Source organism: Harpegnathos saltator, unplaced genomic scaffold (genome assembly GCF_003227715.2).
Source record: "Harpegnathos saltator strain DR-91 unplaced genomic scaffold, Hsal_v8.6 scaffold208, whole genome shotgun sequence".
Lineage (NCBI taxonomy): Eukaryota > Metazoa > Arthropoda > Insecta > Hymenoptera > Formicidae > Harpegnathos > Harpegnathos saltator.
In genome coordinates, this window is record NW_020229993.1 from 143,582 (window position 1) to 160,435 (window position 16,854).

General features: G+C 44.6%; 1 protein-coding gene and 1 long non-coding RNA gene across 9 annotated transcripts in view; both read right to left on the minus strand.

Annotated features, from left to right (window-relative positions):
- LOC105192226 (dystrophin) overlaps positions 1-16,854 on the minus strand; it is a 588,349-nt gene that overhangs the window by 112,016 nt on the left and 459,479 nt on the right. The window lies entirely within an intron of this gene.
- LOC105192225 (uncharacterized) lies at positions 9,102-10,349 on the minus strand. Its single transcript, XR_850512.3, has 3 exons — positions 9,974-10,349; positions 9,539-9,850; positions 9,102-9,287 (listed from the first exon to the last, which is right to left on the minus strand). It is a non-coding gene; the product is annotated as an uncharacterized LOC105192225 (long non-coding RNA).

The following is a 16,854-nucleotide window of genomic DNA, read 5'->3' on the forward strand; positions in this document are numbered from 1 at the left end:
ATACCTATCGACTGCTCATTAATTACAATCGCGTTATGAATCTCAGCGGTGAACGCGGTAGCGCATCTGCATCTGCATCTGCATAAACTCATGTTTCTTTCGGCCATACTCATTATGCGGCCGATTATAAATGTCTCCCCCATAACTATGTAAATATCTACGAAATATTTATTTTACACGCATTCATACGTCGATTAATAACGCTGCTTTCATTCTTATTGATTAATAACGCGAAAGTATGAATGTATTTTTTACTGCCTTAGTTTTGATTCATGATTTATATTATATTAGAGTAACTGTTAGAGCTGTCAATACACTTGTGCTTATGAATGTTCCAGCATTTGTTATGACTTTTAATTTTATTCGAAATTTCTTATAATCGATAATATACTAAATTTAGAGTAAAAAGACACATTTTCGATAAACATGAACTCGGATTAGCCAATTTACTAAATAAAACTGAGTGCAATTATCGTAAATTACAACACTACCACTAACTCTCGACATTCATCTTATTACCGTACTCATAAAATTTCAAACACTTCCGAAGTAGCCGAAGAACGCAAAGTACCTACATCTTATCCCACTCTTCGAGCAGAGAAATGAAAAAAAATCGTCAACTGCTGATGTCCCAGATTATTACTTACTGCTGAATAAAAAGAAGTGCTTTCGCGATATTTCGCTGGGTGTGACGTCGATCGCTTTAACTAGATCGGAAATGTTGAACAATCTTGAGCAAAGTCGTGGTTGCCCAATGTGAGCGTTAGCGAGTCTACTCCATCGGATCGCAGTTTCTGGTAGAATCTACTATTACATTTAGTAAGTTACGACCGCCGTTCGGTAGTAATTCCGATAAGCCTCTCGTTCACGCGCGGGCTCGCCATTGTTTTACAGCTGTTTGCGCTGGTACTGTAGTTACTATTACTTCACGGACGAATACGGATCCATTATGTATGAAATGGAAAACGTAACCTTTGTAACGTTTCGCATATTTTTCAATATTTTAACTAACAAACACCTATGTATACGTTATCGATTATTCTGAGGATCAAAGGTCACTCGCAGATGGCAATAGGACCAAAAGAGTGAGAGAAAAAGCACGATACACGTTGGAATTGCTGGAGGAGGTTCTCGAGCGGCACGACAACACGTGAACAAAACTGCCATCGCAGCGTGACCTGATAATCTACAATGTCATGAGCTCAACGGGCAAAGTACAGATCGTCGGACGCGCAGGACATAGCGAGTGAAAAATGATAATTAGTTTAATGCTCTCTAACTGGGTCGTGCATCGATTATGGAATTTGATTCGGTTGACGGTCATGTGAAGAGCGTAATATAAATTTTGCTCCCGTAAATCGAGTTTGTTTGCCAACAGCGCTGCGAGCGTTTGTACAAATAATAGTAACGCGTATTTTGCCGCGGCCCCGCGAGTTGTAACTTCCGCGCGCATCTCGTATCACGGCCGCGGCGCGGTTGAAATATTTTTGCTGATGTCGCTGTTTTGTTTTTCATACTCACATAACCGCACGATCGTATCTGAGTATGATATGCGGCGATCTCAGCGAGCGCGTATCCGCCGAAGCCGCGCGATATTTCCAGCGACAGAGATAGAGAGAAAAAGCGCGCGCGCGCGTGTGTATGTATGTTTGAGACAGAGAGAGGGATACGTTCTAAAATACAGTGGAAACATTTCTATTACGCGCACATATCCCTTTGTGCATTATAAAGCTAATAGTTTAACGAACTCCATTCCGCTGCAAAACCCTGGCACAAATTCACCACATCTGCCAATTTCGATATCGATTGAAATCGAAAAGCAATAATTGATACGCGAACCTGGCGATCAAAGCGCACACTCTTCTTTTCCTTTCTTTTCCTAGCCGCTCGACATGTCACTCCTTCGATATTCCGATAGCATGACAACACGTCGCGACATACGAGCTACTTGGATTCGCGCTGGTTGCAAAGTTATCCGCTCGTCGTGTTTCGCGCGTCGCCGCTTCCTCCTCTAACAAGAATCAGAACTTCGCAGGTTCTCTCTCTCTCTCTCTCTCTCTCTCTCTCTCTCTCTCTCTCTCTCTCTCTCTCTCTCTCTCTTATAATGAAGCTCTCGAGCGCGCAAAGCCTCATTAGCGCGCAAACGTACGTATTAATATTGCGCCTTAAAGAGCACTTTCCGATTGTACACACCACGTCACGTGTAGATATCGATTACGGGGGGCGGGAGAAAAGGGGCGAGTGGTTAATCCAGCTCGCGGATTTGCGCGCCGCTTCAGGCGCCGTTTGAATCGGTTTGTGGCATTTCCTAATGAGAATGCAAATACCAGCGGGGGCGGAATTATCCGCGCTGTAAGCGATGCCTAACATTTAGACCGCGAATTCCCGGGATACACTGCGAGAGCTTTCGACCTTTTTCGTTCCCCCTTCCGCACCTCCTCTCGGCCTCGATCACCCCCACGTGGATGTAGCGAGAACACGTTAACAGCGCGTTACCTATCGCGTTTGATCGATCATGTCCGGCGTTAATCCGCGGCGAGCTGGCCGCAGAGCCAGTTGTCTGTAATTTCCAAATTACGGCGATATTGCCGCAAGTATATCGCCGGCAATTCAAAGCGAACGGTATTAGGCAAGTTTGATATAGGGACATAGGCGGTGGACAATGGAGAACGCGTGTCGAACACGTGAGAGAGACAGCGCCGTTTTCGATCTTTCGTCTCGAGCCGTACCGAGCCGTATCTATCGATCGCCGTTCCCGTAGAGCAAGGCCGGGTCTACAATAGGTGTAATGAGCTTTTAGGTCTAAGCTTTACCAATCGCTTCCCATTTCATTTCCTTTATGTTGTGATCTTTATAATATTTATTATCTTTTGCATACAAACAGGGATTTGCTTGCACAATTGTTATTAAAACTTCGTCGTCGATGTCAGCAACATATTCTTCGTTGTCGGACATTTTGCCAAACCAGAAATCGAAATGTGCGTGAAAACGTGTACATGTGCCTAAATAACTTTGCTTATTGGCTGAGAGAAATCGGCCTTAAGTTTTAATTCCTAACTTCAAAAGTTCGGATCTGCCCAACTTTTGAAGTTAGGAATTAAAGCTTAAGGCCGATTTCTCTCAGCCACTAAGAAAAGTTATTTAGGCACGTACACACGTTTTCACGCTTCGATCACGTTTCGATCTGGTTTGGCAAAATGTCCGACAACAAAGAACATGTTGCTGACATTGGCGACGAAGTTTCAATAACAATTATACAAGCAAATACCTGTTTGTATGCAAAAGATAATAAATATTATAAAGATTACAACATAAAAGAAATGAAATGGGAAGCGACTGGTAAAACTTTGACCAAAAGGCTACAAGCTTACTGCACCTATTGTAGACCCGGCCTAAATCCGGGATAGATGGGCATAGGGGATAGATTGTTATAATTTTGTTAATATATACTAGGCGTCAGCGCTGATCGGTCAGTTGTGAGTTGGATGTATCACGAGTAAGTGTGTTTCATTCTGATGCACAGGAACCCTGCTATTGTAAGTAAATAAATGTTTCATCTTTCTAGTAACTTCCAAAATATTTCACACGTTGGAAAAGTACCTTGCGAATGCGGTTTATTTTGAGTTACAACATTAGACATTAGGGCTTAAACGACTAAACAACATCGAAATTCGTCACCGAGACTACGTGAAACGTAATCTCTGATCGGTCAATCAAAGTTGGATGTACCACGAATAGGTGTGTTTTTTCCGGATACATAAAAACACTGTTATTATGAGTAAATAAATATTTTGTTCCATTAACCTCAAAAATGTTTCACACATCGGAATAATATCTTGCGAATACGGTTTATTTTGAGTTACAACATTAAATCTAGGCTTGAACGACTAAAAAACATCGTATTTAATCTAAAAATTAATTACCGAGATGACGTATGCCCAACTATCCCTTGACATATGACCATCTAATCTAAACACCTGACCGTCTATCTCTCACAGAATATTTTTAATATTTCGTTATTATTGGCGTTCCATGAATTTTTTTTCACAAAAACTCTTCTGTACCTTAAACATTATTCTCTGCTGAATGTGTTAATATGTCGTTGACCATTTATTGCGTTAATACAGATGTGTTATTTGCAATTAAAAAAACTACGTCCATCTATCCTGGACTTACCCTATATAGAAATAAATTTTCACAGTAGAGCCGTAGTTTGCTCCACCAAAAATTGACCCGCACTATTCTTATGCCAAATATGAGTTCTCTATCTGGAATCGGCACATCGACAATACAACGGAGACTCAGTGTCTCCGTTTGCAAATCTCTATAGTTCGCGGTTAAGTGATTCGTTTGGTAGCTTGAAATGTGATATCGTGCAATAAGAAACTTATGTCCACCCAGAGGCGCAACGATGGAGTGAAAATTAAAGAGGAAATCAAATTCTGCCATAAAATGACAAGGTGGGAAAATATTGGAGGACGACTTTGGGATTTTCATTTAGAGTCGCGTATTTGAAATGTTGCGTTCCCAAGTGGAAGCTGCTGCGTAGATTCCGAGGAATCGCGAATTATTACATCTCGAGAAATTTTCTATGCGGGTTGTTTCTCCCGCATGATCGATCCGATCCCTCATCCGGGATTTCGGCTTTTCGACGAAGCTGTCGCGAAAGCATACCTGCTCGCTCGGTGTGTTCGCGAACGATACGTTCCGTCAAGTCCGCGATCCCATTCGTGATAGGACGTTACACGAGGAACGTAACGTCAAAGAAGGCTCTCGCTGCGTATCAGATCGAAACGAATGAAATCGCGGATCTTTTCCACGTGTAAGCTCGGACGCGTTTCCGTTCAGAAGATAAAGAGAGATAGAGAGGGAGAGGCAAAGAGCGAGAGATGAATCGCGAATTATCTCAGGCGAATCGCGATGACCCGAACATCTCCGGCGTGCTCTTCGGGTCTCTCCTTTCCTTTGTTCCACCGAAAATCTCATTTCACGGATCCCGCTTTGATCGCTCGTGTCTCTCGGGCCAGATATCAGCGATTTCCCCTGCACATGTCACCCCGCTCGTCATTTCCTCGCTGACACGACGCGGCGGCGCGACGTCGCTCGTAGCGCAGCTCTCTTTCTCTTTGAATCGCCGCAGTCGCCGTCGATCTTGACACAACCTGCTTGGTCCCGACGCCGCGCGCGTCCCGGTGCATCCTCAGCGACCTGGAAATCCTCGAAGGAGAGGACTTCCTTCAGCTGACCGGAAATTAAAAATTTCGAGCGGGCCAAGTCGCCGGGTCACCGGGAACGCGGGACGACATTCACGCTTCGCCGTTCATCCTCAAGTCCATTCGTCCGTTCATCCGACATGGTCACGGAGAGAGAGAGAGAGAGAGAGAGAGAGAGAGAGAGAGAGAGAGAGAGAGAGAGAGACAGAGAGAGAGAGAGAGAGAGAGAGAGAGAGAGAGAGAGAGAGAGAGAGGGAGGGAGGGAGGGAGGGGGCGAGCGCGAAGGAAGAGAATCGACGGTGGAGATCGGCCATCATCGATCCGGTTCCATCGCCGATCGGGTTCCGCTCTGCCGTGGAAATGCTCGCGATTTGTATCCGCGGCGACAGCTCGACGCCGGCGGTTACGCCCGCGCTTCCGGTCAATTTCCTCCCGCGGGCCCGACGCGCGCGAGGCCAAGGACGAAAAAGGCGGGCGGTTTAACGGATACTCGTGTCGCGTATTTGCGAGAACGTTACAAATTGAGTCACGCTCTCTCGCGCTCGCGCACGAGGAAGTGAAAAATGAGCGATCGCGCGAGAAATAGATCTAAAATAGAGAAAAACAACACGAACGGACGGGACGACCGCCCGAATGGAACGATAGCGCCCGCAGCCGGATGAAACGCGCATGCCTGACATTCAAGTATTGTGGTTGCGTGAGAATTGACAGGAACATTTTTCATACGAAAACACAGAGTTCTTTTTTGGGACGAACGGGTGGCGCGCGGGGGCAACAGGGGGGGAGGAGAACGGAGGGCGAGGGAGCAATCCTCCATGCACGTGAGTCTCGCTATTTTCAGCCGCGTTGTCTTACAATGTTATTTTATTAATAGCCCGAATAACGGCTACACTATCGCACATGTCATTTCGAGCGTTAGAGACGATTATCGCGAAATAAATGACGCGACATTAATATTTTTATGATCCAGAATTTTTTTTACACAACGCCAGTGAGCCTTCGGGAATCGACGCAATTTGACAGGCGAGCGCGGAAATTTTTGCAAGCGACTATTTTTTAACTGAAACAATTTCGCCTGAACAAACGACACGCGCGTATACGAGTGCGTGCGCTTTCCCCCTCTCTCGCTCTCTCTCTCTCTCTCTCTCTCTCTCTCTCTCTCTCTCTCTCTCTCTTGTGTTTTCCGCTTTCCCGGAACAACCGGACGACTGGGAGAGCTTTTCGACGATAATCCAAATACACCGATCTCTGCGTGAGACCGGAGCACCATTTTCGCGATATCCGTAAAACGCTTCGACGCGACTCGGTCGTAGCCTATCCTTTAAATCGGGATTAACGGAGGTAATCCCGCCGCATTCATAAACAGATGAAATCCTGCGGCTCATACGAAGTCACCCCCGCGGCTCTCCGGCGGCTGCGATGCACGCACGGGATTTCGAGTGGCTAAGCAAACGTTGGGTCGCATCTGGTGCGAAGGGGACGTAATGCCCGGCAATAAGGACGTCGTTCTGAGTACGTAGCGGCAACCGGGGAGTCATACCGTTCATTTTTTGCTGGCCCCCGTATAAACCGAACGTAAGCGCTTTAACATAGGGTCACGTTAACCCTTCCGAGCTTCATAATACCAAATACATTTGTAACGATAAGCACTCCCTACTTGAACACGTGGTAATGGAGGCAGGACGGCGCGGGCGGGGAGAAGCTCGCAAGTGTCGGCATATTGCGCAGATTATGGCCGGCGAATGTATAAAGTGACGTCGCGGAATCGATGGGGATATAAAGCGTAACGAACGTGAATGCGCTCGTTCGTTTCGGGATACGCGCGTAATAACGATTAAAAATAATTCTGCCGCATGCCGATTCGCTGAGAGAAATGGCAATTATGGCTCTACGGGCGTGTACGCCAATATGCAGGGTGTTAAAAAAATAGTCCAGGACTTTAAGGGCAGATGGTATTCGCAAAATGGAAGAATAAAGTCCTAATAGACACGGGTCGAAAAGTTGATATTGTCGGGTGAGTTATGAACAATTGTTTATATTAATTAAAGCAGGTGACTTACTCGTTTCTGATTAGAATAATACGATGCCGATACTGTGAAAACATCGTTTCTCTCTCATAGTTCTCTGCAATTCTTTACTGTTTACGAGGATATATGACTAACAATCGCTTGGTGAAGCGCGTATATAAATGGGAAGAAAATAGATGTTTGTTTACATTCCGAGCGAAGAGACTTTTTTTTAGGGATTACTTTGAAGCATAGTGTATACTCTCTCTTCGCCGACAAATGACAACAAACAAATGATATCGGAGAACACAGAAGCATCAGAAGCGAGTAAGTCACTTGCTTTAATAAAAATAAATAATTGTTCTCGTAACTCCGACGATATTAATTTTTTGACCCATCTTTGTTAGGACTTTCCCTCTATTTTGTGAATGTTATTTATCCTTAGATTCACAAATAGACCTTTTTTATAAACACGCTCTTCTCACTAATCGCAGACTCGTCGGAGGATTGAGCGTTATTTCTCGCGTCGCCGCGGCGTTTTTTTCCACGACACCGTGCGTGATATTGTCAGCAGGAAACGACAACCGTGCGTTTGAAAAGGTCGAAATATTGGATGTTTGCGCGGTCGCTGATAAATGGATTCTCCGAACGATCGTTTACCAGTTTCCCCGGATAAACTGACCCTGTGGGTTGTTTGCATAGCGCTATCGAATGAAGCTCGCCGCTGCATCTATCGCGCCGCATGCGGGACCGCCGCCGCGGCGGCGTTGCGGCACCTTCTGGAGATTAACGTTAAGCCCTAGTACCTTATCATACTTTAAGCTCGCATTATCGCGCCACGCGCGAGCACCGGCGATACACCGTTGGAAACACGTTCCCAAACACGGGCCGACTGGGACCGGCGATAAGTTACGAGAACGGAGACCGGATGCGCGCCGGAAGGAAGTGGCTTTGGGCCACTGCGACAGCTTTTGCTTGCATCATTGACACGTCGCGCTCACGATCGCCGAAGGCCGCTTTTAAAGGCCGCTTTGACGCTCCGTGTGTCGTACGTTCTCGGACGCGTTTCCGCGTTTCAAGAATAACGAGACTCCGAACTTGTGTAGACGACTTGTGTGGATAGCGAGTGCGGATTGGTAAATTAGTTCGCTCTGATCCTCGATTAATGACGCGCATTTAGCTTCTCGCCGTTCACATTGCCGCGTGAGACTCGTGTGAGCAATTCTCGGTTTCTTCGTTTTCTCACACTGAGAGGGAAAATTGTTAATCTCTGTGAACTGTACAGAACCGATTTTTCGAGGTGTACATACATGAATATTGTACTGCATTAAAGTAGGTGTTACTTATTCTAAATATTTCAAAATTTATATATCTGCATATGTAAATTCATCATAAGCATCGACGCGATATATTTGTGTAGAACGACGCACATTTTCTTCGAGACTGTCGGCGCACGATAATTAATAAACTGTCTCGTCGGAAGAAAAAATAACATATCGCGAGGATCCCTATGATTAATTATGAAAATCGTAAAAATTAATTTGTCTCGTAGTGAATTTTATTCGTTTCCATTGGTGCAATGTTCGATCATTCTCTCTCTCTCTCTCTCTCTCTCTCTCTCTCTCTCTCTCTCTCTCTCTCTCTCTGCCCCTCTCCCTCCTTTCCCCGTCACCCCTTTCTCTCTGCTTTTGTTTTTTCATTTTCTCTGCAATTTTGGGTTTTTTAAGACTATCTCGGACGAATATACGGAAAAATCATCATAGTTAGCAAAATATTTTTTAAATATCTTTAATACTTTTTCTTTTTACATGTGCTTATCATTAACATGCATTATTTATGTAAATATGATATTATAATATTAAAATATTGAAATTATCGTTGGTTTGTTTACTACTGAACAATTTATAAATCCCGCTCATATTAGGAAAGTGCAATTCTTACATTAATCTGACATTTTGTCGAAATCTGATATCTTCTCGTCATTTCGATGCAGTTATTGATAACGAACAGCTAACAAACATTAACAGTATTAGTTCCAACAGCTTCGGTAGGAATACATCTTATGCATCTGTATGTAGAGAAATACTGGTCGGTACAAAATATATATTTTTGAATTTTTTCTTACAAAAACTTTAACTCCTCTTCTCAATGTCCCTTAGAAACTTGAATGTGTCTTATCTAATATGTCTGAGACACTCACGAACAAATGTACAGAAAAACTGGACTATCAGAGTTAGTTAAAATATCTTTCAAATATCTTTATTTTTATTAGTTTTTACAGTCATATCTTTATTTTTTTATCTTTTTACATGTACTTACCATTAATATGTAATATATATGTAAGTATGATATTACAATTTTAGAATATTGGAATCATCGTTAGTTCGTTTATTATTGAACGACTTATAAATCCCGCTCATATTAGAGAAGGGCATTTCATACAGCAATCTGATATGTCGTCGAAAATATGTCCATCGATTTTGGTGCAGTTATTAGTATAGACTGGTCTACAAAAATTAATAGTAGCACTTCCAACAATTTCATATTCCAAGGGAACAGGCTCTTTTATGCAATTATATTTTATTAAATTCAGACAGCAAGTACCGTCAAATAAGGTATACCCAGGGCAGCCTGAATAAAAAACGAGATAGAAAGCAATATTAATGCGCACCGCACACAGAGACATTGTGGGAGAATGTCTTCTTATTAAAATATTAATTAATTCCGTTCAGCTGTTGTCGACAAAATTATTACCAAGGGCAATTTCCGCTGTTGTATCACACGTCAGGATGTAAAAAACAACTAATAAACCAAACCAGCTCACACTGCGGGCTATCATCGTACGACGAAAAATTAGGTTTATTTTTATGAAGCTTTTTCTCGATTCAAACTACTGTTCGTCTTGCTCGATTTACCTTACAGTTTAGAACGAGTGCACTGAGCCTTACTTATATTCATCAGCTTAGAATTAGCAGGGGGATTGCAACGATTCGCGAACCAATAGGATTAGTTAATCTTAACGACTTTTTTCATCGCCTTGTTGCCTTATTTACATGTTTACTTAAGGTGGTAAATCTTTAGAATGCACTAGTGCATCAAGCACAGCGATATTTTTTATAGTAAACAGTAAAGCAAACTATAAAAAGATACATAATAAATTTTTAAGGAGGCCTTGAGGTTTTTTGAGGAGGTAGGTAAAAACTCGAAAATATTTGTCCTCTATCGACCAACACTATTCGCGCAAAGGCATTTTTATAATTATGCTATTTTAGACACATATAAGTTTGCAAATTTCTATGCGAACTTTTCCCATCAACCCTAACTAGATCTAACCTAATCTAATCTATGTGTTTCTATCTATCTACTACTGATCTATCACGAAACTAAAATTCTATATTGGAAAATATACGAATTACGGCAGTTACGTATTAATTTTCGCATAAAAAGGATAATACAAATAATAAGAAATTAACATTATATGATATAAAGTATTAGATTCTTATCATTCGATTGAAGTGTACATTTTCCAATTTAAAGTTAGTTTCGCTATTTTCAGTTTGCATGGCGATTTGCAAACTCATATTTATGAAATAACATAATTATAAATTTGGTTTTGCGTAGGGAAACATCGGTCAATGAAGAACAAACATATTTTTCTGAATTTTCTCTTGCAAAAATCAAAATTGATATTCTCCGCGCTGCCCTCTTAATAAGTTGAATATATCCTTTTCATAACTTATTTCTATCACTACGGAAAAGACCGCGCTAGATATATCTAAACACTACCTGTTTTGCCGCAGTAGTATATCTGAACATTAACCGCGATGCAAAAGATTATCGTAGCAGCAAATAAACTGCGTTATCATTTGCCGTTATCATTTGGTTAAGTCACCTACCATAAAATGCAACAACATATTTAAACGCGGCGAATATTTCCAACAAATAAATCAGCCGAAACTACTGCTGCTTCAGCCGAAGAAACTCCGAATGAGCCATCTTCGCGGACACACGTGCGATGAGAGTGATAAATTAAAAAATTCTAACCGAGACTTGTATATACTGTACATCTGAGAAAATCATGAGAAATTTCTGTGTGAAAAATTATAGTTAGTTCTCGGTCCTAATTGTTTTTCCTGACGAAAATGTAGCTGTACATAGTCATACACATATAAGATTATTCGTTCTGATGAATTAAACTGAATTATTCGAACGAGACATTGGAAACATTATTCATTGAACGTTGGTAAGAAATCCGCAGGAAAACGCGGCTTCAAACGGGAAGCGGCCGAACTCAGCGAGATGTAATCAATTATCATCGATTTTGTTTAAGTACAGTTCTATCATAGACTCGACTCGTATCCGTTGTTCTCGAGTGACCGTGCGTGCACATTGCGACGGAACCTTTCAACGTCGCCGTGCCAATTGATCGCGAGCGTAAGCGCCGTCATCATCCCCCGCCCATTATTATCCCCCGCGACTTTCCATCTTTATGTATGGTCCGCTTTCCAGGCCGCATTCTCGCGTTCCAGTCACGAAGGCGTCGCGATTCAAGTTCCGTGGGAAATCGACAAACCGGTTCGACTTGCTCTCCTCAACCAGCCTCTCTCTCTCTCTCTCTCCCCCCCCCCCCCCTCCTCCTCCTCTCTCTCTCTCTCTCTCTCTCTCTCTCTCTCTCTCGTTCTCACCGTCGCCAACCACTTCTTCGCGCCCGCTGAACGACCCCAACAAATTTCCTGCTCACGGTCATTCGTTTCGGTATCGAGCGCCGTCACCACGTCTTTCCGTTACCGACCACACACGCGACGTCACGTAAAAATAACTTCGATTTGCTGCAATCGAGACAGAGAGAGAGAGAGAGAGAGAGAGAGAGAGAGAGAGGGGGGGGGGGAGAGAGCGAGAGAGCGCAGGAGAATTCAACAGAACGAGCAGGACCGAGAGAGAGGGCGAGGAGAGGGACAAAAAGGTCCAGACGAGCGAGAAGCGAGTCGAAGCTGTACGTGACAGACGTACCCTGCCCGTGTTTCGTTCGTACCGGGCGGCGTAGCGACAGCGAGAGCGAAAGAGAGAACGTGAGGAGGGGGGGGACGAGGAGAGGGACGAGAGCGGCGATGCACGGGGACCAACTGATAAGAGTTCGCCGGCGATTCGTCACGACTCCGCGATTATCTGGCTGTCAGTTCCGGTTCGGCGATGGATCAAACGTCGCGTCCTGCGCATGCGCGTGCGCGCGCTCGGCGGTGTCGCGGCGAATGTTTTTGCCGTCGCGACTTGTCTCCGTGAGATACGCGGGACGACGGCTCGAATATACGGCGGTGGGCTGTCGCTCGCTCGCTCGCGATTTAGCCGGAAATTATTATCGCGAGATAAAGCCACGTCAATCTTGGTTATGGAGACCGATCGCCGATGAGATCGGAAGTTATTTTAGCCCATTTGCGGTATCTCGCGCGCCGCGTATGAGCGCCGAGGCCGATCGGAGTGCCAAACATGTCTGTTTTGTCGCATCCGCTCGCTCAGGACTGTACGTGGCACGAGTGAGCAGACGAAAAGGCGACGAAAAGGTGACTCTTTCGTTTCTTCGCGAGACTCTCGTCGCCGCCGCCTGCGACGAAATTCCCCGTTTCTCAAACGCGACTCGTTACCGCCGTGGGATCCGCGCCGCGACAGAACGCTCGACTAACGATCGCGCGGTGCGCTCGCGCGAAGACGCGATTCTCGCAGCAGTTATTAGGAGAGGCCGTTTGAAGCTCGCTTCGAAGCTGAGCGGGCCATCCTCAAAGGCGAGATAGCTTCGATTGTGCACAAGGCACTTGCATCGCTGCTGCATTTTGCTTTCGGCGCTTCGTCCGCTTTGGCGATGCGCCGCCGCTGTGCGTTGGCGTAAACGCGCGCGTGAATGCACCGCCGCACCGATCTAAATGCGCGCGTGCGCGTGTTCGCAACCGAGACACTCATAATTATTCCTCCCGATTCGTGTTTCCCCGTTAACAAGGTGTCTCCCGCTCTTGGATCTCGCGTCTTAGAGCTCTCTCCGTCTCGGCTTCTCCGTCTCTGCGGCTCTGCGCGGCGTTTGTGCGGCGCCGTGTCGGTGCGTCGCGCCGTTCGATGATGACGACGACGGTGATAAGAGGAAGAGGAAAAGCTCTTCCCTTCTCCCTCTACCTCCCTGAGGCTCTCTCGCAACGACGCGACGCGACTTCATTTGCAAACACGGCGAGCGTGCTCTCGTCCGACTGGCGGATTTTTCGCGCCGATACATCGACGCTTCGGAGCGCGATGGAATATTAATTCGTTCCAATCGAGCGCGGACGACACGTTTATGCCTTGCAGCCACTCGAATTCCTCGCTGCCTCTCTTTCTCTCTCTTCCCCCCCCCTCTCTCTCTCCCTTTTTTCATTTCGCCGTGTTTTTCATTACGCTGTTGAATCTCGCGCGTCAGCTGGCCAGTAAATAAATTCGCAATTCCACCGTTGCTCGCTGAGAAACGCGGCGGAAAAATATTAATTGCCAGTCGCCATTTATTGTCGCAGTTACGAAATGGCCGAGCGCGCGTTGCTCGACGCGCCGCCGGTCACTCCGCGCACTTACATACGCGCCTGCATACTTAATCCTGATTATAAAATTCGCCCTACGTGTATCGCGGAAATAGCGATGAGATTTGCGCCCTCCGCGCGCGCGAGAATTCACGAGCGCGATCGATAGGTCGCGATAATTGCTGACGCCGACCGCGTCGTTTCTAGCTACGCGTTTTTCTCACGACTGTTGATTAATTTAGGAAACGGGGACGGTTCAAAGCGCAGAATCGTCATCTTGAGGTTTCGTCCTCTTTACTTATTTCTATCAATTTTGTACATTTGTCTATGTTAATTGTCCTTTTTAACGTCTTTACCCTTTTCAACTGTTGAAACGCGCGTTACGCGTAAGCGGATAAACCTTCTCCACTAGAAATTGCACGCGAAACGTCAAGCTGTCGAAATGTCACTTTTCTTTTTAATATGTTTCCTCTTTCTGCATTATTCAGCGCAGTCATGAGAGGAAGAGAACCGGAAAACGATGAACTCCCTTTTATCGACACAAGTGGCTCTAAGAGTGGCTTATATAGCCAATCAGGAGTCTCGCGAGCCACTACACATATCGGCCTGTCCGAGGCTGGTCGAACAGTTGTACAGCTATCGATCTATCGATGGCAAGGTATCCGCGGGATCGCGAGTGTACAACACGCGAAATCCATATCCGCGCCGGGATGTCTCTCGAGATAACGCGCGTACGCGCACGCGCTCGTTGCTTGTTCCTCGCCCTTTCTTTTTTTCCCCGTTAACCGCGCGACAGTAGATCATTCGAAATAAACCGCGCTAACGATTGTTACGCAAGTTTACGCGACTCGAGCTGCCGGTCGCGCATCGGTCATCGCTTACAAATACCCTCGCAGTTCGTAAACCTTTATTTGTCGTCCGGATGCCGACGCGCGCGCGCGCGTGCGCGCGCGCTCGCTCGCGCCGGGGAAGTGCCGCCGGATGTTGGACAAGTCCGAAAAGTCCGCGTATCCGACTGCCGGATGCTGTCGCTGCCGCCGTGCGTGTCGGGATAACTAATTGCAGCTCTTGTTATCGATTTTGCGCCGGCCGCCGTGTCTTCGTGCGAATGAAAAATGTAATTCGCGCGCGGAAGTAACGGCGTAGCGTTGCGCTACGAAGAGGACGAATCGCGATTTTTACCGTCGTTTCCAGCTCGTGCGACCGGAGCGAGGCGATCACGAGGTGCACTCAAAGCGTCCGCCTTGATGAGCCATCGCGATTAATTTTTGGTTGTGCTGGACGATGATAGTTATAACCGGCTCGCTAGGTTTGGCAGGCATTGTTTTGTTTTGATTCTACTACTGTACACCCAAAAAAAGTAATTTCAAAACAAGCGGAATCATCTAAATTTTAGAGGATTTTATTCTTATATATGGCCTCAAGAGGATTCTTCTAAGAATAAGAAGAAAATATTATAAACACATTATATTCTTAAAGTTGGGGAGATTATATGTTACATGTATAATGCAAATCATTGATTTTAACATAAATTTCCTCTTATACACAGATTATTTAATCTTTTTTTAAGAGGATTATTATTTATTCTTTTTGTACTTTATTCTCATTGGTTATACTAGTTAATTTGAAAAAAAATTGTTATAATGTATAGCGAAAAGTATATATATATATATATATATATATATATATATATACATAGATGTACTTCCAGTTCTACAATAAGTAGATACGAATGGAATAAGATCATCATAACAAATAAATTTCCAATCAGTTTTGTTATGAATTTCGTAGCTGCAAAGATGTTCATCATAACCAATTGAATGAAACATTGAGTTAAAAGAAAGAATACGTTATTCAACTTCTTGCAATAAATTATAAACTGTATTTGACCAAATATATGGCTAAGTTATCTTCGTTATATGTTACAGCAACATACATACTTTTTTTAAAAGGCGTTCTAAATTAATATTCTCAGCCATGAGCATATGGTTATTTATTCGTTGATGTCTGAAGGTAGAGCATGACTGAACAAAAGAAGCCGACATTCAAATCAACATATTCCTCTTTATATAAGAGGAAAATTAATTGATATAAGAGGAAATCCTTATTTCAATAAGAAGAACACAGTTAGAATAATATCTAATAAATTTTAGATGAATGCTTCGGTTTTAATCGGTTTATTGAAAGAGGAATCCTTTTTCTGTAAAAGGCTTCGCTTAGAATATGAGACTATGGGAAAAATCACTTTACAAACAGAATACTTTTCTTGGAGCGTAGAGGGCTCCACTTAGGGCAACCGGAGGTGACTTACGTACCTCTTATGTTTAGTGTGTGTGCCTCCTTAAAATTGTATCCGTTATTGTTTCCGTTCTACCTTCTTTTACGCCTTCCGATAAATAGAGAGCCTGTATTCTAAACGTTCGAAATATATACTGTGTATTATTTCCACTGTTGAATAACTACAATCCTTTTGAGCGAAATCTTCCACGAACACAAACAGGTTGCATACACGCACCGGCGATAAGGGAATGCCCCGGTAATGCGAAGAACGCGCTCTGCGATCCCGAGCATCTCAACGCGGAGGATTCGCGAGGATCTTACGAGAGACCGCAAAGTGCCTCCTGATATTCGCACACCGGCTCATAAGAAACGAACAAAATTTCAAACCGTCTCTCTGACGAGCCGGACTCGAGGCAGCCGCGGCGAATTGTTGGGAACTCCACATCGCGATGCGAACGAATTACCATTAGCGGTAGCGCGGTGATTCCTCCGCGATTGACCTGCAGCTCGTAACGAGGCGAAACTACCATCGCGCGCACGGGGTTTGGGTTAATCCGAAAAATTTTCCCACAAATAACACATTGGCCGTGTTCGCCGACGACCTCGTTGAGTCCGCTGCCAAAAGCGATCGTCCGCTGAATTATCGGCTTCGGCATTTGCGGTCTGATTGCGTGGCAGCCTCTAAAGTGCCGCGAGGACGATTTGGAAGAGAGAGCGAGCGAACGAGCGAGAGAGAGGAAGGAAGAGAGAGAGAGAGAGAGAGAGAGAAAAGAGAGAGAGAGAGAGAGAGAGAGAGAGGAATCGAACGGCGAGTACGGACTAATA